At 46.1% G+C, this 21,091-nt stretch overlaps 2 protein-coding genes across 24 annotated transcripts in view; both read left to right on the plus strand.

Moving 5' to 3' along the window:
• The window catches only part of SMAD4 (SMAD family member 4), a 651,075-nt gene that overhangs the window by 212,694 nt on the left and 417,290 nt on the right, over positions 1–21,091 (plus strand). The window lies entirely within an intron of this gene.
• MAPK4 (mitogen-activated protein kinase 4) overlaps positions 1–21,091 on the plus strand; it is a 184,121-nt gene that overhangs the window by 82,264 nt on the left and 80,766 nt on the right. For 5 of the 23 annotated variants that reach the window (XM_084966107.1, XM_084966105.1, XM_084966082.1 and 2 more), the window contains one exon: positions 3,945–4,050. The exons of the other annotated variants lie outside the window; for them this stretch is intronic. The gene's annotated coding sequence lies outside the window, so the exon portion shown is untranslated. The remainder of the gene's footprint in view (positions 1–3,944; positions 4,051–21,091) is intronic. 23 annotated transcript variants of the gene reach the window in all.

Below are 21,091 nucleotides of genomic sequence, written 5' to 3' on the forward strand. Positions count from 1 at the left end.
CAGCTGTGGCAATGCCAGATCATCAATCTGCAGCACCACATCAGGAATTCCCTCTATTTTCTTTCTTTTCTCTAGTTCACTGAAGACCCTGGAGGAGCTGCTTTCCATAATATAATCTCTTTGAAGTGCTCCCTCTCTGAAACATGGAATATAAAAAGTGGCCCGGACATACTGTCAGGAGAAGTTTGTTCTGTCTCATCCTATCACTAAACCCCTCTGGCTTTTGGACAAATCTCCCTGACTTTCTTGGTCCTGATTTCCTCATCTGTGAAAAAAGAAATTCATATAGAAGTTTATATATGTATATACATTTAACAAAATTTAGAAATAAACTGGATAAGTGTTACATAAGAATCAGACTCAATGTTCTCACTGACAGTCTTTATAATTAAATGATTAGAATTTATACTGAAAATGGAGTAAATAGCATAGTCCAGTCCTACTACTACCTTGTAGTAGGTATTGTTAGCAGTTAGAATGTTAGCAGTTCTCCATTGTTCTGCATTTGGTTTCCTATAAGATCTTGCTTTTTAATGTTCTGAAACATTACCTCTGAGAACCCCTCAGACCTAACATTCTATGTAAATTACATTTTTACATGTAAAACAAAATGTATTTGCGGCTCTCCGAACATAATAATAAATACTAATGACCAATAATGGTTTTAGTGGAAGGCAGAGGATTAAGATAACTAATTAAAATAAGTAAATGATAACTACTAGAAAAGAAGTGTAAGCCGTATCCTAATTATTGAATTTGCTGATTATTTTCCCCACTGCTTGGCTTCTGTTTGGTTGTCAGCTGAAACACATTATTGTATGTTTGGGAAGAGGAAATTTGCTTCAAGATTGCTATGACTGGCCTATGCGCAAGAGTTAAAGGATTTCACCCCCGGGGATTTTAGAGAATAGGTTTTGGGCAATTGCTCAGTTGATCATTCTAAATTAAATTACTAAGTACTGAATCCACATCTGGTTTAGAGAAACATTGCTGGTAGAGGACTTTTTGTCTTCCTCCCCTTATTTTATATAAGTGAAGAAATACTCCAAGAAATTGCCTAAACTCGAGTTGTCAGGACTATGGGAAAGCTGTTTTCAGAATCAGCTTTGCCTTATAATATAGATTCAGTGCAGCATTAAATAGAATTCCTATGTCCACCTGAAACATATGGAGGTTCACAGGCTAGGGGTCCAATCAGAGCTGCACCTGCCGGGCTACACCACAGCCACAGCAACACCAGATCCAAGTTGCATTTACCATACCAATTCCTTTATCCACTGAGCGAGGCCAGAGTTGGAACCCGCATCCTCGTGGGTACTAGCCGGGCTCTTAACTCACTGAGCCACAACGGGAACTCCCTAGAATTCCTTTTTAAGATTGGTGTCACAGGACAGAATGGACACCCCTCATCTGATTGTTTTTTAAAGGGGTTAGATGATGCTGGGTGTGTGATCTAATGTGGCATATCTGAACAGAGAACATTGTAACCAGGTTCATCATAGTTTCCAAAGTTCAAATGCTTCTTCCATGATTAATACCCTGCAAGAGGGTTGTTGGTAATCAACCAAACTCAGTCTTGAGCCTTCAAAGTGAGACTAGAGAGGTTCCTGTGCCATCATCCTCTGAATGGCTCCCTCTTGTCTTGAGAAAGGTGTTTCTACACCTATCCTCCCTCCTCCACCTCCCCCCAAGTCAGCATTCTCAAAAGTCTGGTCTTGGAACCAGTATCTTGGCATTACCTGGGAACTTGTTAGAAAAGTAGATTCTCCAGTCTCCCCGCAGACTTCCTGAATGAGACACTGTGGGGACAGAGCCAGTCTGTGTCTGCAGGATCTTTGCATGTGATTCTGATGCTCACCACTGCTCTGGTTCATGGTTCACATGGGCATGGTGGCCATTCAGGAGTCAGGTCTGGGGACTTCTGTTGAGGTCATACTAACTGACCTGTGAGGAAGCTAGGACCTATACCCTAACTTCATTTGGCTCTGGTTCCAGATAGTCCTCTTCTTGCTTACAAAAGATAATATAGGTAGTCTTCTGGAAGGAGCAGGAATGGTGGCTGCTTTCCACCCTTCCCTTGGCTTTAACACACATAGACGCACACACACACACAGACACACAGACATACACACATCTACCACGGCCCTATATGATTGCCTATAGTAGTGAAAGACTAGTTCCTCCCAGCTCTGTGCCTTTTGGGAAGGTCGTCACTTTGCACATCAGTCTTCATCTTCTGCTGTGGTCCTCAACCATGTCTGCACATTGAAATCACCTAGGACCACCCCACCCCCCAGAAATTCTTATATAATGGTCAGAGTGTGACCTGGGTATTTTTTTAACTAAGATCTTATTTTTTTAGAGCAGTTTTAGGTTCACAGAAAAATTAAGAGGTACAGAGATTTCCCATCTACCCCTGCTTCCACACATGCACACAGAGTCCCCTCATTACCAGCCTCCTCCACCAGAGAGGTTTGTTGAAATTAATGCACCTTCAGTGACACATCATAATCACCTAAAGCCTATAGTTTTCATTAAAGTTTACCTTTTTTATTTTTTAAACAACCAATGTTTCTTTCTTACAGTTCTAGAGGCTGGGAAGTCCAAGTCCAAGATCAGCAATGTCTGGTGAGGCATTGCTTCCTGGCTTGTAGATGTCTGTCTTCTCACTGTATCCTCATGTGGTGGAGAGCAGAGAGAGGAAGGAAACTCTCTGGTTTCTCTTCGAAGGACAGTAATCCCATCATAAAGGCTCCACCTTCATGACCTAATTACCTCCCAAAGACCTACCTCCAAATACCATCATATTATCATAGTTCACTCTTGACACTCTACATCCTTTGGGCTTGAACAAATGTATAATGACATGTATCCATCATGATGGTATCATACAGAGTATTTTCACTGCATTTAAAAATTATCTGTGCTCTGCCTGTTCATTCCTCCCTCACTACCCCAATGCCAGACAGCTGCTGGTCTTTTTACTGTCTGCATAATTTTGCTATTTACAGAAGGTCATATAGTTGGAATCATACAGTATATAGTCTTTTCATATTGGCTTCTTTCACTTAGCAATATGCATTTAAGGTTCCTCTGTGTCTTTTCATGACTCGGTAGCTCATTTCTTTTTAACCCTGAATAATATTCCATTTGTGGATGTACCACAGTTTAGCAATTCACTTACTGAAGGACATCTTGGTTGCTTTCAAGTTTTGGCCATCATGAATTAGCTGTTACAAATATCCTTGTGCAGGTTTTTGTGTGGATGTGTGTTTTTAACTTTTTTGGATGGGTGCTAAGGAGCACAACTGCTGGATCATATGATAAGATAATGTTTAATTTTGTAAGAAACTACCAAACTGTCTTCCAAAGTGGCTGTGCCATTTTGCATTCCCATCTGCAATATATGAGAGTTCCTATTGCTCCACATCCTCATCAGCACTTGATGTCATCAGTGTTCCAGATTTGGGCCATTCTGTTTAGTGTGTAATAGATGGTTTAATTTGCATTGATGACATAGGATGTGGAGCATCTTTTCATATGCTTATTTGCCATCTGTAGATCTTCTTAGGTGAAATGTCCCTTAAGGTCTTTGGCCCATTTTTGAATCGGGTTGTTTGTTTTCTTATTGTTGAATTTGAAGTGTTCTTTGACTATTTCAGATAACAGTCCTTTAACAGATAGGTCTTTTGCAAATATTTTTTCCCTGTCTGTGGCTTATCTTCTCATTGCCTTGAGGCATCAGGATTTTAAAACCTTCTCAGGTGATTCTAATATGCTGCTGAGTTTGAGAATCAATGGGTTAAAATGTCAAGGCAGCTGATGAAGATGAGGACGAAGATGGGCTAGGCAGTGAGGGAAAAGCCCACTCATTGATGAGAGGCCAGAGCTCTCCAAAGCTGGTTCCCCAAGAAGCTCTCACAACCCTCTTTTCTCCCCAACAGCAAGACTAGACCAGGGTCCCTCCCAACATTTTGTCCCATGGGACCGAGACAGCCTTCATTTTTGGAGCATCCTTCCAGCTTTGCCTTGGTGACCATGACATTGACAGTAAGTAGATGATTCCCAGGTCTTTCTCACTTTACTCAGTGCAAATCGTGGTTTTTTTGTTTTGTTTTGTTTTGTTTTAAAGTTCAAAAGGGATTCATAGTAAAAAGTTACCATCATCTTTCCCATCCCTGACTGCAAACTTAAAAGCATTTCTTTCTTTAGTTTCGTATCTTTAGGTAATATACTTTATCTGCTTTTTTGTGTGTTTTTGTTTGGTTTTGCTTATTTTTTGTTGTTGTTTAAGAAAAAAAGAATAAGACAGAGAAAGTGATTTAAATAGGAACTGAAAATCTGCTTGCCTGCCCATGAAACAATCTGATATTATGTTATGTATTTTTTTTTTTTTTTTTTTGGTGAGTACTTAATTTCTTTCACTAGAAAGTAAGCATTGTGGTCAGTGTCTTTACTTGATTTTGACAGTAATTATCACTTTTAGAGAGCTTATATTTACCCTTTAACTTTGAGTGCTTATATTCATTATCTTCTTTTCTCTTTCCATCAAATTTCAGCAGTCACTCTCAGTATGAGATTATATTTTTCTTCCCTCCTTCTTCCCTTCCACCTCCCCAACTTTTTTTTTTTCTACTGATGTTTTTATTTTACTTGTCAGAGTTGATGACTTTTACATTTTGTCGGTGACATATTCACCTATAGATTGATTGTGAAAGTTGAAAATCAGTAAATGTAAAATTCATTTGCATTATGAATTTATGAGAAAATTAACTCTCATCCTGTCCTTATCTTCCATTGCAAGTGACCGCAACATCCCCTTAGAACTTGGCGTTTAAGAAGAGGATGGGAAAGGGAGGGAGGCAGGAACTGCAGAAGTTGGGGTGGTGGGGAAGGGCGTCCAGTGGCTTCGCATGCAAACCTTCATGTAACTCTAGCTTTGGGAATTACTTCCCATCTGCTTGTTAACCTTACCCTGGGGCCTTTCCAGGTGTCCGTGGAGCTGGTGCTCATCCTCCTCAGCATCCCCATTCCTGCCCTGCCCTCAAATTCTGAGCTAAGACCTCTAAGTTTTCAACCTTCAAATAGGTGTTGAAATCCCTCGTCTTCCTTTTTTCTGCTCCTGTTCTGTTTACTTTTATGGGTTTGTATTGATTTAAAGACCTCTTTCCTATCATTTTAATGCCATCTACATGGACAGGGAAATGGATGCCTGCTTGATCCACAACCTAGTACAGCACCTGAGTTGCCTCCCTCTCTGTAGCTGCCTCCCAGCAGGACTTGAGTGTGAGAAGATTTGAGATTTCTGCATTTGAGAGGAGACCTGGCCTAGATAACTTCTCATTTGGGTAGAGGAAGAGGGAAGGGGAGAACAGAATATGATAGTATAAAATAATGTCCACATGAAGTTGCCCTGGTAACTGCCTCCCTCTGTAAATAACACCTGGGAGGTTGAGGGAGCAGGAGAGAGCTGATGTCAGCTGGTCTGGCAGTGGGATTTATGGGGGTGGGAGAAGGGAAGGGAATCACCAGATTGGAATTCCACAGTGGCTAGATTAGCTAGATGGCTGGGGACAGTCACACCTGTCACTGCTATCCAGACCTGTTCAGTCATGCAAGCAAAAGACTCAGGAGTTGTTTAAGCAAGGAGAAAGGGAAGTAATACTTTGGAGGCTGGGTACATTCTCTTTTACCCTTCTGCTCAGAGGGGCTCCTTGACCCTCTCTTCTACTTTTTCTTGGCAGCCCAGGAAATGACCTTCATCGTATCCATTTACCATTCCCCTGAATAGCCAAGGTGATGCCTAAGCTTCAACCAAGATACAGGTTTTCCTTCCGTGGTTAGAGATAAAGCTTAAAATATTGATGCCCTGGGAGAGGGAACTTGGTATCTTAGCCATACAGAAGTATGGATGGCTTGACTCAAATTCTTCTGTGGGTAGTACTTGGGGGTCAGTATGAGTATTTGAAAAGACAGTAAACAGGGCACTGCAGAGGAAGAAAAGGAACAGAAGGTGACTTGGAACCTTCCAGATAGATGTTTCCTCACCATTTTTTCTACATTGGGCTGTTCCCCCATCCTCCCACCCACTCTCCCCTACCACCCCCAAATCCTCTTTTCTAAATTCCCAAGTGGCCATTCTGAGGGGACGTTCAGAGTTGCAGTGGAGAATATGGGATGGGATGAGAATTAGCGGGGGAGGACCATCTAGAGAGGGAAGATGGGGCAGTGGGAGAGAAAGGTGCTCACCGAGGAGATGGGGTGGCTCAGAAAGAGTGGAGAGAGGGATGGTGGAAGGTGAGAGAGCTTTCTGCTGAATATTTAAACCTATGGGATTAAAGAGTAAGATGACTATTGACGTGCTGTCCAAAATGGCCCTAGAATTTGGCAGAGCACTACAAGCTTTTGAAGTGGCCAAAGACTAACTAGTTTGCTGTGTTGTGGCTGGAGGATCAAGGGCTCGTAGGATCTGTGTAAGATCTTGCTGCTGTGTGATTATTAAACACATATATAGTCATTTGATCCTAGCAACGGGAGCTCTAGCTCATTACCTTTCTTGGGCTTTCCTACAAAGAGCCCATTAATCTGATTGCTATCCCTGGTCACAAAAGGAAAGGGAAGCAAGAGAGGAACAGTACCTTGTCAAGACTCATAGCAAGCTAAAGGCAGTTTAGTGGTGTCACTTAGCACACCCTGCTCTACATCTGACTACTGGGACAGTTCTTAGCACTCAGTGTTCTGGGGCATTTAATTCACTCCAGCAGTGTAACCTAATGGCAAGGGCATGGGGTCTAGAGGCAGACTGCTGGGGTTTGAAGCCCTGCTCTGCCACTTCCCAGCTGGATATGCTTGAGCAATTTCCTTGCCAATCTCTGCCTGGGTTTCCCCATTTGTAAGGTTAGGCAATATTGATGAATTCCTAGAAATATCATTGTGAAGTGAAATCAGATGGAGTACATTGGTCCCTGTTATCATTTACCATGAGAAGGGGAATAGTACACCTATAGTGCCTACCTGATGATTATTCCAGCAGCCTTTTATGTGATACTTTTCATACTCTTTCATGGCTATTGCTTTTAATGCTCACAAAACCCTGTGAGATAAGTATAGAAGGCATTAATATTCTATATTTAATAGATGGAATAGATGTGGAAACTGAGGCTCAAAGTCATGTAATCTATGAGTGGCTGAGGTCAGACTTGAACCCTGAGTTCTTCTGTAAGCCAGAGGGTCTCCACTCCTCTGCACCTGATGGTGACCTTCAGGAGATGCAGCCTCCTCCAGGTAGTTTCCAAAAAATCATGTGAAGCTCTTCATACAACTAAGTGGGAGGAGTTCTCTGGTGGCACAGCAGGTTAAGGATCCAGCATTGTCACAGCAGCAGCTCAGGTCACTGCTGTGGCGCAGGTATGATCCCTGGCCCAGGAACTTCCATGTGGCATGGGTGCAGCCCAGAAGAAAAAAAAAGTGGGACATTGCATGGGTCATTCACTCTTGGCTGTTGACCTATATTCTTTGCACCTGGAGCTGGCTGGTCAGAGCATGGGGCCACTGGGAGCATAGGATGGAGCAGGGGGCACCTCAGGAAGCCCCATCCCCATCCAGACCATCTGAGCACAGTCAGGATGGACCTAAGGGCCCTGGGCTTGTGCCAGGACTGTCAAAGGACCTGCACCAGCCACTCTTCCAGGACGTCCAGCTCAGAGTGCTCCCGTCTCTTCCCTCCACCTGCTGGGGAGCCTCAACTCCCTCCTCAAGTCTCAATTTAAAAGTTGCTTCTTCAGGGAATCTGCTGTTTTCCCCCCGAAAGTAATCGTCTACTTGTCACCCCTCCTCATAGCATCCTACACTTCCCCATCACATTGTTAACAATTGAAATCATACGCCCTTGCTATTTGTGCCGGTATTGGTTTCACATCTGCCTCTCTAACCCCAGACTGTAAGTTCGTTGGGGCCGGAACCCTGTCTGCTTGATTTGCCCCGGTTCTGGCCCTGCCCAGAACAAAAAGATGCTCAATCAATATTACATGAGAGTGTTCAGTATTAAAAATACATGCAGATGCTTTGGACAGTGGAAAGTTGCTTTACACGTGGGTTTTCGTCTTAATTTTGTTGCTATCCACGAGGCTACCAAACAATAAAAGAAAAGTCTGCTGCAGCTGAGGCTTCCAGAAGCATCAGGCAAGACAGTTCCTGAGAAGTCTCAGTTATGCAATCTTTCAGCGTGTCTGTTTCTGAAGAAGGGAAGTAGACAAGCGCGCCTGAGGAGGGAGTTTTGGTGAACAGCCTGAATATAGCATCCTGAGTTTGTCACTGGGGTGATCTAAAACCTGGGAGAAGAAAAAAAAAGAAAGGCATGAACACACAAGGGAATGGCATGCAGTCACTCGCTGGGTTTGTTTTTGCTTAGGCTGGTCTGTTTATACCACGTTGATGACACCTGTCCTTCGCTGTGATCCCAAGAGCGAGCAGTTACAAGCAATCTAGCAGCACAACCCCTTCTCCAATCCCAGTTCCTTTCAGTTCCATTCCCTCTGCAACACTCCTACTAAATCTACCACCTGTTTCCACACCTCTGCTCAGCTCCCGCCAGCCCAGACCTCACTGTCACCCACATCTTGGCCACTGTTCCTGGCTGCTACCCCCATGAGATCTATAAGCCCAGCCCAGTCTTTGGTGCTTGCCATTCAACTGCTGCTTCTTCCCTCTGAATACCCTGCTCTTGTCCCAGAAAGCCAGATGCACTTCCATCAGCAGGTCACCCCTCCAGTGGATGCCCCTATATGAATCACTTCTCCCAAATACCTCTTCCAAACATTTTTCACTCTCCAGTCCCTAAGCTCCATTCCCACCCAGCTCTATTTGCTCATCAGCTTTTTATTGAGCACCTACTCTATGCCAGGAACTGTATGAGGTTGGGGATATAAGGATGAAACTGCTACTGTGCTTTTGCTCTTGGGATTCCCAGTAGTGAGAAGAAAGACCTCATGAGATTACTGCTGTAGTTGTAGGTGTTGTGCTTTGTGACCCTGGAGAAGGGGAAGTTTACCCTGTGGATGGCAGGGTGACATCTGAGTACAGCATGGGTAGCATTGCACCGGAGACCCAAAAAGGACAGTGTCATCAAAATACATTTGTGCATGTGCTGGGAACATGGTGAGTCAGGGGCGATTGCCCCAGTTGTGTGGCTGTAGAGTGGGGTGCAGTTTAGGGAGTGGTTGGCCATGAGGTGGGAAGATGGATCAGGTATGATGTGGGGGCTGGGTGAGGAGCCTGGGCTTTAATCTCTGGGCAGTGGGGAGCTCTTAAAAATCTTTTGTGAAACAGGAGAACGAAATGATCAGATGTGTTTTAGAGATAATTGGAAGCAGAAAAGAGGATGGATAGGAGAGGAGGCAGGAAGGTGGTGGAGAGGGCATTTGGGGGCTGCCAGGAGGGACTTCATGCATTCACTCACTTGTTCACTCACTGGTTCGCTCATTCTAAAGTTCACAGAGGGATGCCACAGATGCACAGTGCTCTCAGCTGCAGGGAAGCAAATGTGAATAGTTCTGGCACCCTGCTTGTACAGAGGGTGCAAAAGCTGGAGGTGGTAGGATGCAGAACCTGCACGTGTTGGGGTATCCAGGACCTAAACTAAGGCAGAGCGGCTGAAGAAAAGGGAACAGATGTCATGTGATTCCCATACCACCGTAACCCTGTCGCTTTGGTCACAGCCATGACCAGCTTCCCCTGGGAGGCAATCCCATAGGATACCTCAGCAGGGAGCAGCAAGAGAAAGAGTGAGTCCATGTTTGTAGGACACCCTGAACCAGATACAGGGGTCAAAGGTCTCTAAGATATTTCTTGGCCTATGTCCAAGTAACATTTTCTGACCAGTCAGAAGAAATCAGAGCCAGTTGTTGCTCCTCAGAGCCTGGTGAGCATAATGTGGGAGCTGGCACTCCATCCCTTACTGCATTTGCATCAAAGAAAGACAAAAGTTGACCCATAGGTTAAAGAGATGACTCTCAATATCACTGTTTGGTTTGCTTTTTCCTTTATTTCAAAAGGAAAACTTGCCTTACAAAACTGAACAAAGGAATGGATCTTGGATCCCAAGACCCAGTGGATCTTGGGTCCTCTTGCAGGACCGCTTGCTCCATGCTGATGAGACCCGTACTTCTCTCCAAGCTTACTAAAGCTTTGTGAGCACAGACGCTGTGCCCCAAGTCTCTGCCTGCCCACACCTGGTATCCTGATTTGCACTGTTGATGGCTGAAACATCCTGAACTAAAAACAATTTACATTGTTGCTTGAAAAAAGAAAATGATTATGTCATTGGTAATACAAAGCCTTACTCTAAAAGCAACCTTCAGAGTTCCTGCTGTGGCTCAGTGCATTAAGAAACCATCTACAGGAGTTCCCGTCATGGCGCAGTGGTTAACGAATCCGACTAGGAACCATGAGGTTGCGGGTTCGGTCCCTGCCCTTGCTCAGTGGGTTAATGATCCGGCGTTGCCGTGAGCTGTGGTGTAGGTCGCAGACAAGGCTCAGATCCTGCGTTGCTGTGGCTTTGGCGTAGGCCGGCGGCTACAGCTCCGATTAGATCCCTAGCCTGGGAACCTCCATATGCTGCGGGAGCAGCCCAAGAAATAGCAAAAAAAGACAAAAAAAAAAAAAAAAGAAAAGAAACCATCTACAGTGGCTTGGTTTGCTGTCCAGGCAGAGGTTCGATATCCAGTGCAGTGCAGTGGGTTAAAGGATCCAGCATTGCTGCACCTGTGGCATGGGTCGCAGCTGTGGGCTCAGATTCAGTCCCTGACCCAGAAACTCCCATATGTTGCAAGTGAGGCCATAAAAAAAAAAAATGATAATAAAATAAAAGCTTCATCCCACCTAGAGGCTTCTTCCTACCACCGTCAATCAGCAGGAGAGTCGGTGCTCTGTATCTGTGGGTTCCGTATCTGCAGATTGCACCAATCACAAGTCAAAAATATTTGGAAAAGATTCCAGAAAGTTCTAGAAAGTAAAGCATGAATTTGGCATGCTTCAGCAACTATATTAACACAGCATTTATATTGTATTGGATAGTATACATACTCTAGAGGTGATTTAAAGTGTACAGGAACGTGTATGTAGATTATATGCAAATACTGTGCCATGTTATATGAGTATCCTCCAATATGGGTATCCACGGGGGCTCCTGGAACCAATCTCCAGGGATACTGGGGATAACTGTCATCTCTTTCTGCCTACTCCAAGTGAGAGGTGACCAGTGCTGGAGGAGGCAGCTCCTTCCAGCCATCCCTTCTTACTAGCCAGCCTTTACCTCTTCCTTCATGTTCTAGAAAGCAGCTCCCATGGTGCAGTCCCAGTCAACAGCCTTTGCTACTCCTTTGAGTCCCAATTTGTCCCACAGCATTGATAGTTATTAAGGGCAATGTCTTCCCAGTAGCCTTCCTCCCAAATGGGTGGCTCGGAGGCTGGATCTATCTTTAAGCCTGGGAGTGACTGAGCCCTCGCACCCTGCCCTGGCAGCCCCTTGCCCATAGCCACTCGCTTCCCTCTTGTTCCTGGTACACGAGAACTCCAGCATATGAGGACACAGAGAGCCTGGTTTGTGCTGGTTTTTCAGAACTCATTAAATCCTGAGGTTCACTTATCTGGAGCCCATAGAGAAAGGGAGAGGCAAAGGAAAGCTTCCCTGCGTCACTCTCCCGGCCAGGCACTCACATGGCATTGGCCGGGGTACTAGCCTGATCCAGGTTTCCAGCTAATGACACTGTGCAGGTAAAATCCAGTTCCTGCCCCAGGACTCCCTGTACCTGGGAGAGCTATGGAGGGCTGCCGGCACCATTATGTTTGTCACCATCCCCTCCCCCCGCCCCCACCCCCATCCAGGGCAGCCTGCTCCCAGAGAGGGGAGAGGATTCAGGCTTGGAAGGTTGACAGCTGCTGCCACATAGTCCATATGTGACCTTTTTTCTCCCTGATACAGAACACTTACTTAGTTCTTTGAGGAGGTAAATCTTCTCCTTTCCAGCCAGCCAGTCCTTGACAAGCACGGCTCTTGGCCAACTGATCAGGACCTTCTTCCTCATTAATGGAGGGAGTCCTGGTGACCCACAAGGTCGTGCCAGGACCCGAGAAATGCTTGAAAGGGCCTGCTCCAAAAAATGGCAGCATGGGAACTCTGCAAAGCCTGGTCCTGCCTCTCTGAGTGACCTTGCAAGAATCATTTGCCTTTTCTGGGTCTCAGTCTCCTCATCTGGCCGAGGAGGGAGCCACTGGTATGAACTAGGACCCGTTCTAGCTCTGATCTGACACCCCAAGGCCAGAATGGTCACTTTTTTTCCAAATGAAATCAACACCAGCTAAGAACACACATGCCAGCTGGCAGAAAATCCAGTGTCACCATCTGGACTCCTGTCCTTTGCCTCATTTATGTAAGTGCCCTGGGATGGGGGAGGGGCAGGTTCAAGGATCCACTGCCCACCTCTCTGCTTTCTCTTGCTCTGTCCCTTCCATTGCTTTCTTTCCCAAACTTCCTCCCCTCCCCTCCCAGGCAGTGGAGCCATCTGTCTTCTCCTCCAGGGAGCTCAAAACATGAAGGCTGGTCACTTCCTTCTCCCCACCTTCCACGTCCAGTAGAGATGGACAGCCTCCCACGGGGCCCTGACCATCAAACGTAAGAGGTTTATATGCACGTGGAATCTCTCACAGGTGTGCGGGGAGTCATTGCTCCCAAGAGATTGGTGACCCTCCCTGGCTTCTCTCCTGCTGGAGGAAGAGTAAAATGAAGGAGCCAGTGCATGTTTGCTCTTCAGTGGGTCAGGTTCCTACAATGTGATCTCTCTGGTATGGGGTTCTAACTCTTGGGGTCTGATCACCTTTCAGTGAAGGAGGTGCTCACAAGGAGAGCAGAAGGTAGGGCAGTAGAGACAAGAATTCAGCAAGTGAGAGCAAATGGCATCACCATGATGGACTTGGGTAACCACTTGGTGGGTGTCTTTGTCTGCTCAGGCTGCTGTAACAAAATACAGTAGACCGAGTGGCTTATAAATAGCTGAAATTTCTTTCTGTCTGCCTGTCTGTCTTTTTAAGGCCACACCTGCAGAAATGGCGGTTCCCAGGCCAGGGGTCGAATCGAAGCTGTAGCTGCTGGCCTATGCCACAGCCACAGCAAGAGGGATCTGAGCCGCATCTGTGACCTACACCACAGCTCACAGCAATTCCAGATCCTTAACTCACTGAGCAAGCTCAGGGATTGAAACTGTGTCCTCATGGATACCAGTCGGATTCATTTCCTCTGAGCCACAATGGGAACTCCTAAAATTTATTTCTTAAGGTCTGGAGGTTGGGAAGTCTAAGATCAGGGTGTCAGCAAGGTCAGCTTCTGGGGAGAGCCACCTTCTGGCTTGTGATGGCTGACTCTTCACTGTATCCTTACCTGGTGGAAGGAGAACGAGGGAGCTCTCTGGGGTCCCTTTATCATTCGTGAGGACTCTATCCTCATAACCTGATCACCTCCCGAAGGCCCCACTTCCCAATACCCTCACATTGGGGGTAAGGATTGCAGAATATGAGTTGTGAGGGGGATACAAACATGCATTCCATTGCAGTGATTCATTGTAAATTCATTCCAAAATACTCCCTCCTGGGCTGGATGTGTCAGTATATTCTAGGTTATGCAAGAAGACAAGGATAATTTAGCCTCAAGTTTGCCCATCCTGCCTTCTGCCCCCCCGCCACGCGAAATGACCCAAAAACGCATGTGCAGTGGCTAATGCATGTGCAATGGTTAATGGGCCAATACCCGCTTCTTCCCACACAGAGGCCACTCACTCTAAGTGTGAAGGGATGAGAAAGGCCAGCGCTGCTAACCCTCTTGAACCCACCTGGTATCACTGTAGAAGTTGCTGATTTTAGTATAATTGGGTTGTGGTCATGACTTACCTCCAATTTGTGTGTTATACTTTTGGAAGTATATTCACATCACCACTTTGTTCTGATCCCCATGAGGAAGTGTGTTTGGCAGGGGGCGGGTAATGTGGTTATTCCCACTTCACAGATTTGAAGCTCCCTGCTGGAGAGCTCCCAGGCAGTAGTAGGACTCGAACCCAAGCCTCCTGGCTCCCAGCCTGTGACTTTCCTCCTCATCTCCTCCATAGCTCTGAGTGGCCCAGGAATTGTTGCTGTCACCTGAGCTGTCAGAACACTTCTTCCGCACTTGTGAACAGAGAGATGCAATTGCCAGGAGAGGGAATATTTTTTTCCTGCTTTATGAACAATTTATTTGTACCTCTGAGCACAACCCCTGTAAATGATTAGCCTCCATGGGAATAATAATGGGTAGTGTCTGACATAGTCACAGGATAATGGGCCAGGTGACTGGGTGAGAAGCAGGCCAGTGACAGGAAGTCAAGAACTCTATGAAATTTATTAAAGGGACGGCACTGCATGCAGGATTTGAGTCAGAAAAAAAAAAATTGTGAAATTCTCACATCTCGTCAGCCTCTCTTATAAGGAGGAAGGAAGTGAGTATCATAAATTTTAATTTGTGATGATGGCTCTGGCGTGTGGAGCTCCTCAGAAGGCATTTGTTCTGCCCAAATATTAATGCTTGTCGAGTAGGTTAGGAATTAGACACTGGTGTTAGAATGATGCCCATGAAGGGGTCCCTGCCCTCACCAAGCTTACAGTCAAATGTTGAGGACAAGTAAATCTGAAACAAAAAAGGAGAAAGTAACATGAGAGGGTGTGGCAGGGACACAGCATGATGGATAAGCTAGTCTCAGGAGGAAAGAGAACATCAGGGAAGGTTTCTTGGATGAAGGAACATTTAAACTTAGACCCAGAGTGCCCGTTGTGGCCCAGTGGGTTAAGAACCTGACATAGTGTTCCTGAGGATGTGGCTTTGATCCCTGGCCCTGCTCAGTGGGTTAAAGATCTCGCGTTGCCATGGGTTATGTTGTAGGTCACAGACATGGCTCAGATCTGGCATTGCCATGGCTGTGGCATAGGCCAGCAGCTATAGCTGAAATTCAACCCCTAGCCCGGGAAGTTCTATATGCTTCAAGTGCAGCCCTAAAAAAACAAACAAACAAACAAAAACAAAGACAAGACTTAGACCCAAAAGATGAGTGAGAACCAGTCAGAGGGAGAGGAGAAGGAACAGCAAGTGTGGAGGCCCAGAGGCAAGAGAGAGGATAACATGTCAATGGGCCTAAAAAGATGTTTTGTTTTTGTGTTTTTGTCTTTTTTTTAGGGCCACATCTGAAGCATATGGAGGTTCCCAGGCTAGGGGTTAAATTGGAGTTGCAGCTGCCGGCCTACACCACAGCCACAACAACAGAGGATCTGAGCCGTGTCTGTCAACCACACCACAGCTCCCGGCAACACCAGATCCTTAACCCACTAAGTGAGGCCAGAGATCAAATCCGCAACTTCATGAATACTAGTTAGGTTTGTTAGTGTGAGCCACAATGGGAACTCCATAAAGACATTTTGAATGGCTGGTGAGTAGAGTCAAAGAAACTCCGAGATCAGAGGCTGAGACGTTTAGAAGGGATGCCAGTTTCCAAGATGGCTTGAAGGAGGAAGGCAAATGCCTCTTTTCCAAGGAACTAGGGAAACTAGAAGAACAAAAGAGCCCACAAATGTGAGAGGGATGGGGGTAGGACTCTCCATGACAGGAGCCCCCACGGGCATTGACGGAGTGCAGTGGAGTTGTAAGCAAGCCTGGGTTAGGAAAGTGGGCTTTACCCCATTCCAGTGTGTGATCTTAACTCTTAGCTGTCAAAACGGAAGAGGAAGAAACTGGTACCTACTGTGCACAAGTCATTGGTGCCATGTTGCTCACGTCGGGAAATAGTCATGCCTTCCTTGCAGTGTGCTGTGAAAATTCAAACATTGTTGAACGTGTGTGACTGTGCGCAAAACATAGTAGGTCCTCAATAAATGCTGGCTGAGCTGGATGGTGTGCCTGGGGAACACAGCAGGGGCTTGGTCCCAAGAACAAGGCAAGAGCTGGGTTGTAGCAATGGGAGCAGGAGGTCAGAGAAAGCCATGGCCGTCCACGCAGGTAGGCTCTCCCCTGAGAGCCAGCTGTGGACCATTGGCAGGGTTCTTGGGGTACTGATGGAGAAGAGTTTTCATCTTTCTAGCTCATCAGAAAAGAAAGAGTGGTCATTGATTGTTAGCATCTGCAGAATGGGTTGAGAATGGTACGTATGACACGTATTTTCCATTTCCAACCTGTAGCGAGATAACTTAATGCCGTATCCTTTAGCTACAAACTGGGGGATCTTTCAGCATCTCTGCCATGGCCTGACCCTGTGGCCAGGGAGCCAGTGGTCTCCTGGATGAGCCCCAAAGTTTGGCGGGAATCATCAGATTTGAACACTTAACTCTGCCAAGGAACACAATGGCTCATGAAATCTGGGCTCAAGAGTAACCTCCAATTTCAAGAAGGCATAGTGGCCGGAGGGCACTGCACAATGGATGCTAAAGCCAGTGTGGGAGAAAGGAAAGATGCCAACTCTGTTTTATGAGAAGCATGGACCCTGGCTGGGAATTTCTGCCCTATGGAATACAGTCCAAACAAAGCGAGCTCCAAATGGGCTCACGTTCTTTTAGCCACTGCTGTCATAACTGTCCTGATTTAGGTTTTGAAAGAGGCCAACATCTTTTGTGATCCCAGGCTTCCTTCCTTAAAAAAAAAGAAAAGAAAAGAAAAATGAGAAGTTTCTCTTTGCATCTTACAAAGGTCAAATGTAGGTGTTGTCTCAGATCAGAAGGATTTAAATGCTGGCACACACACACGCCCTCACACACTTGTGATCTCAAAGTCAGACTCCCAGCCTCCAGCCTGAGCAGGTGCAGCCCTGCAGCCACTGCTGTTCCTGTGGGGACCAGCACCCACAACCTACACATGGGAGCCCAGGCTGTGCGCCCCCAACACTATGCTGGGTGGGCCTGGAATGCCAATGAGGCCGCCAGAATTTCTCTCCATGCTATTTCAGTATTGTTGCAAGGCTTGAAAAGTCTTTGTGCTCTCTGGCTTGTTATGTTACATAATTTTCGAGAGAAAAAGGCAAAGCAAAGACTGGAGCGAAGGCTCCCCAAGTTTGCTTTTGGGGGCCTCCCAGAGTCTGATGTTCCCTCAGCTCATTTTTCCTCCTGAGTCCTCTGTAGCTATCCCCCACCCAGCCCCCCCAAGGGAGATGAAGACAAAACAGCTTCCCCTCCTGGAGACCTCACTGGCACGTTCTCCAGGAAAACTGTATAAGGGAAACGAGCCGGAGCTGTGGCCTCACTACCTCCCAGGGACATTCAGGCATCTGTACATCTCAAGGAGGATGCTCGCTGGGGCCTGGCCTGGGGATCAGTGCCCTCGGTGCTCCCTGCTAGAGACATAGATATTTTAAACCAAGCAGTGCGATGGGCCTGGGTTGGTTGCCATCCTGCCTGCCAACTGGTGTTTAAAGATTTATTGCAGAACCTTGGCTGGAGGGGTCCTGGGGGTGAGAGGGGCACAGGGCAGGGGACATGGCAGGTGACACCCTTGGAGCAGCCATCAGCCTGTGCACCTGGGTTTCCACAAAGAGAAAGGGGCTTCCAGGCTCGGGCATCTTACTGCCCGTGAATTCCTGCAGTCTGTTCTGCTGGGTGGAGGAGGCGGCCCTTCAAGAGCTAAAAGACCAGAAAGGCTTGTTTCTCCTGATTCCTGGGAGCCCCACTGCTGTCACTGAGGGCAAAACCCAGTGGAGTTTCAGTGCTAAAAATCAGAGGTAACACTCCGATCACTGCACTGAGACCAGAAGTCCCTTGATTGGTAAGGCAACGCCTTCTGGTCACCTCTCTTCTGGGGCCAGTGGAGCATCCTTGCTTGAAGCCCTACCTTTATTCCCCCACTCACCTTGGAGGGATTCCAAAAGCCCATCTGGGCCTCAGAGGCACATTTTTTTTATTTGTCTTTCTATTTCAGTTATACTTTGTCATAACCATAATCTTAGTGCAAACGTGTAGCCATTCCTGTGTTGACGGGTATTTATTTCTGGAATCCTTACTGCATGCTAGACACAGAACTCACCCCTGGGGTTACATCATCGAAATAAAAAGAGGTAAGTTCCCCCTTCCCCCATCAGCTGCCACAGCTTCCCAAGGTTCAGTCTGGCTCTCGAATCTGATGGGTCTAAGCCAGCTAAGACCCAGAACCCTCTGCCCAAATGGTCTCAGGCCACGTTTGCCTCTTTTCCTTCTTGGAAATGTCCAGAACTGAGGTCTCCAGGTCCCTCTTCTCTGTTAGTTACCTACTGCTTGTAACAGGCACCTCCAGAGTTAGTGGCTTAAACAGCATTTGCTGTCAGAATTTCTGTGGGTCAGGAACCTGGGTATGGCTGCATGCCTGTGGCACAAGGTCTCTTGTGAGACATCACTGGGGCCATGGCCAGGGCTGTGGTCCTCTCAAGGCTCATCTTGGGGATGATCTACTTCCTGGCTCACTCATTCAGTGGCCAGTGGGCCTCAGGGTCTCCCCTCAGGGGCACCTCATGACATGGCCCCGGCCTCCCTGAGAGCTGTCACCTGGGATGGAAGCCACAGTCTTCTTATATCCCGATCTCAGAAGTGACACCCCATTTCTCCTGCCATATTCTGTTCCTTAGAAGTGAGTCCTGGAGTTCCCTTGTGGCACAATGGGTTAAGGATATGATGTTGTCTCTGCAGTGGCTTGGGTCACTGCTGTGGTGCAGGTTCAATCCCTGGCCTGGGAACTTCCACAAGTGCTAATGCGGCCAAAAAAGAAGTGAGTCTGTTAAGTCCACACACTCTTAGGGGAGGGGATCCACACAGGGATTGAAGCCAGGAGGTGGAGACCATGGGTAGCCCTCTTCAAAGGAGGCTTTCCTGACTACTCGGCCCAGCTACATCTGCAGCAGAATACTCTTGCACCGTTTCTGTAATTGTTCTATGGTTCCTCTCCCCCTATGGGAACATAATAAGCTCCTTGAGGTCAGGAACCATATGTTTCACGTCTTTTTATTTCCCACTTAGACCAACCGTGTACCTAGCAGGTTACTATCAGGTGGACAATTACAGCTTCAGGTTAAAAGAGAAAGAGTACAAATGTCTTGAACAAAAATAGAGCTTAACCATCTCACATGGCTAAAAAGCTGGAGGTGGGCATTTCCAGGCTTGGCTCAGCTACTCAGCAATGCCTGCAAGGCCCGGCACACATCTGCCAACTCCAGTGTGCTGGCTTTGTCCCCAAGCTCGTCCCCATGTGGTCTGAAGATGGCTACTGTGGCACCAATACCACCTCCTCCCACACTGCATCTAAAGACAAGGCGTAGGGGAAGGAAATTTTTCTCATGAGTTCGCTCCAGTGGACTTTCCTTTAAGGCTTATTACCCAGAACTGGATCATGTGACCACCTTTAATCATCTGGTTGCCAAAGGGGAGTTGGATTAGCTTGATGAACCTAGCTTCATGGCCCTCAGCAGGGGGAGGGTGTCGGGGAGGTCCTTGTCCTCTAGGATTCTGGCAACTTGTGAGGCTGTCACAGGAACCAGGGGGTGCTGTTGTCATTTAGCGGATTTTTAAAAAATATGTAGTACAAGGACACTCAGCATTTATGAGAGTAAATAATTGAATTCTAAAGGAATTAAGAATCAAGGAAAGAACAAAACCTTTTGGTAACTCTATTACAGGCCAGCTAGGTGGCAGGACATGGCAGAGTTGGGGTCAGTTTCTCCAGGAGATTGTGTATGTTCTCAATTGGCACGCCAGGATTCAGGCAAGCTTCCTTAGGTGGCCAAATCTTATGGACCTACTTCTGCCCTCTGCTGATTTTGCCTGTGTCCTTTCACCATAACAAACAGCAATGATGAATATAAATCTTCAGTGAGCCCTGGGGCCATTGTTGCTAAACTTTCAGCAATACTGTACTGTAGAGCTCCACCAAACAAATAACTGTTCTGTGCAGTGGCCAATACTGTCTCTGCTGTAAACTGCTGCTTTGGACCAGTGGTTCTTAACTGGGAGTGATTCTGTGCCTCTTCCACTATTGATAGTTTTCAAAGTTTAGAGACATTTTTTTTCCAGGCAAGCAAAGTCTTTTTTAATTACTCAATGAATTTATTACATTTACAGTCATACAATGATCATCACAATCCAGCTTTATAGGATTTCCATCCCACACCCCCAGTGCATCCCCCCATCCCCCAAACTGTCTCCTTTGGAAACCATAGTTTTTCTGTTCTGCAAAGAAGTTCATTATGTCCTTTTTTCAGATTCCACACGTCAGTGAAAGCATTTGATGTTGGTGTCTCATTGTCTGACTTCACTTAGCATGATAATTTCTAGGTCCATCCATGTTGCTAAAAATGCCCATATTTTGTTCCTTTTAATGGCTGAGTAATATTCCATTGTGGATATGTACGACCTCTTCTTGATCCACTCCTCTGTCGATGCACATTTAGGTTGTTTCCATGTCTTGGCTATTGAAAATAGTGCTGCTTTGAACAGTGGAGTACATGTATCTTTTCGAGTCATGGTTTTTTCTGGATAGATGCCCAGGAGTGGGATTGCTGGATCAAATGGTAATTCTATTTTTAGTTTTCTGAGGAATCTCCATACTGTTTTGCACCAAATTACATTCCCACCAACAGTGTAATAAGGTTCCTTTTTCTCCACACCCTCTCCAGCACTTATTGTTTGTAGACTTTTTGATGATGGCCATTCTGGCTGGTGTAAGGTGATACCTCATAGTGGTTTTGATGTGCATTTCTCTAATAATGAGTGATGTTGAACATCTTTTCATGTGTTTTTTTTTGGCCATTCTTCTTTGACAAAATCATCTGTTTAGATCTTCTGCCCATTTTTTGATAGAGTTGTTTGTTTTTTTGGTATTGAGCGGTAGGTGTTTATAAATTTTGGAGATTAATCCCTTGTCAGTTGATTCATTTGCAAAGATTTTCTCCCATTCTGTGGGTTGTCTCTTCATTTTGTTTAGGGTTTCCTTTGCTGTGCAGAAACTTTTAAGTTTAATTAAGTCCTTTTTTTTGTTTGTTTTGTTTTTGTTTTTACTGTCATTACTCTTAAGAGG

This window comes from Sus scrofa, chromosome 1, assembly GCF_054392235.1.
Source record: "Sus scrofa isolate SSC_HxYL_T2T_F1_AM1 chromosome 1, Sscrofa_HxYL_maternal_Yorkshire_Landrace_v2.0, whole genome shotgun sequence".
Lineage (NCBI taxonomy): Eukaryota > Metazoa > Chordata > Mammalia > Artiodactyla > Suidae > Sus > Sus scrofa.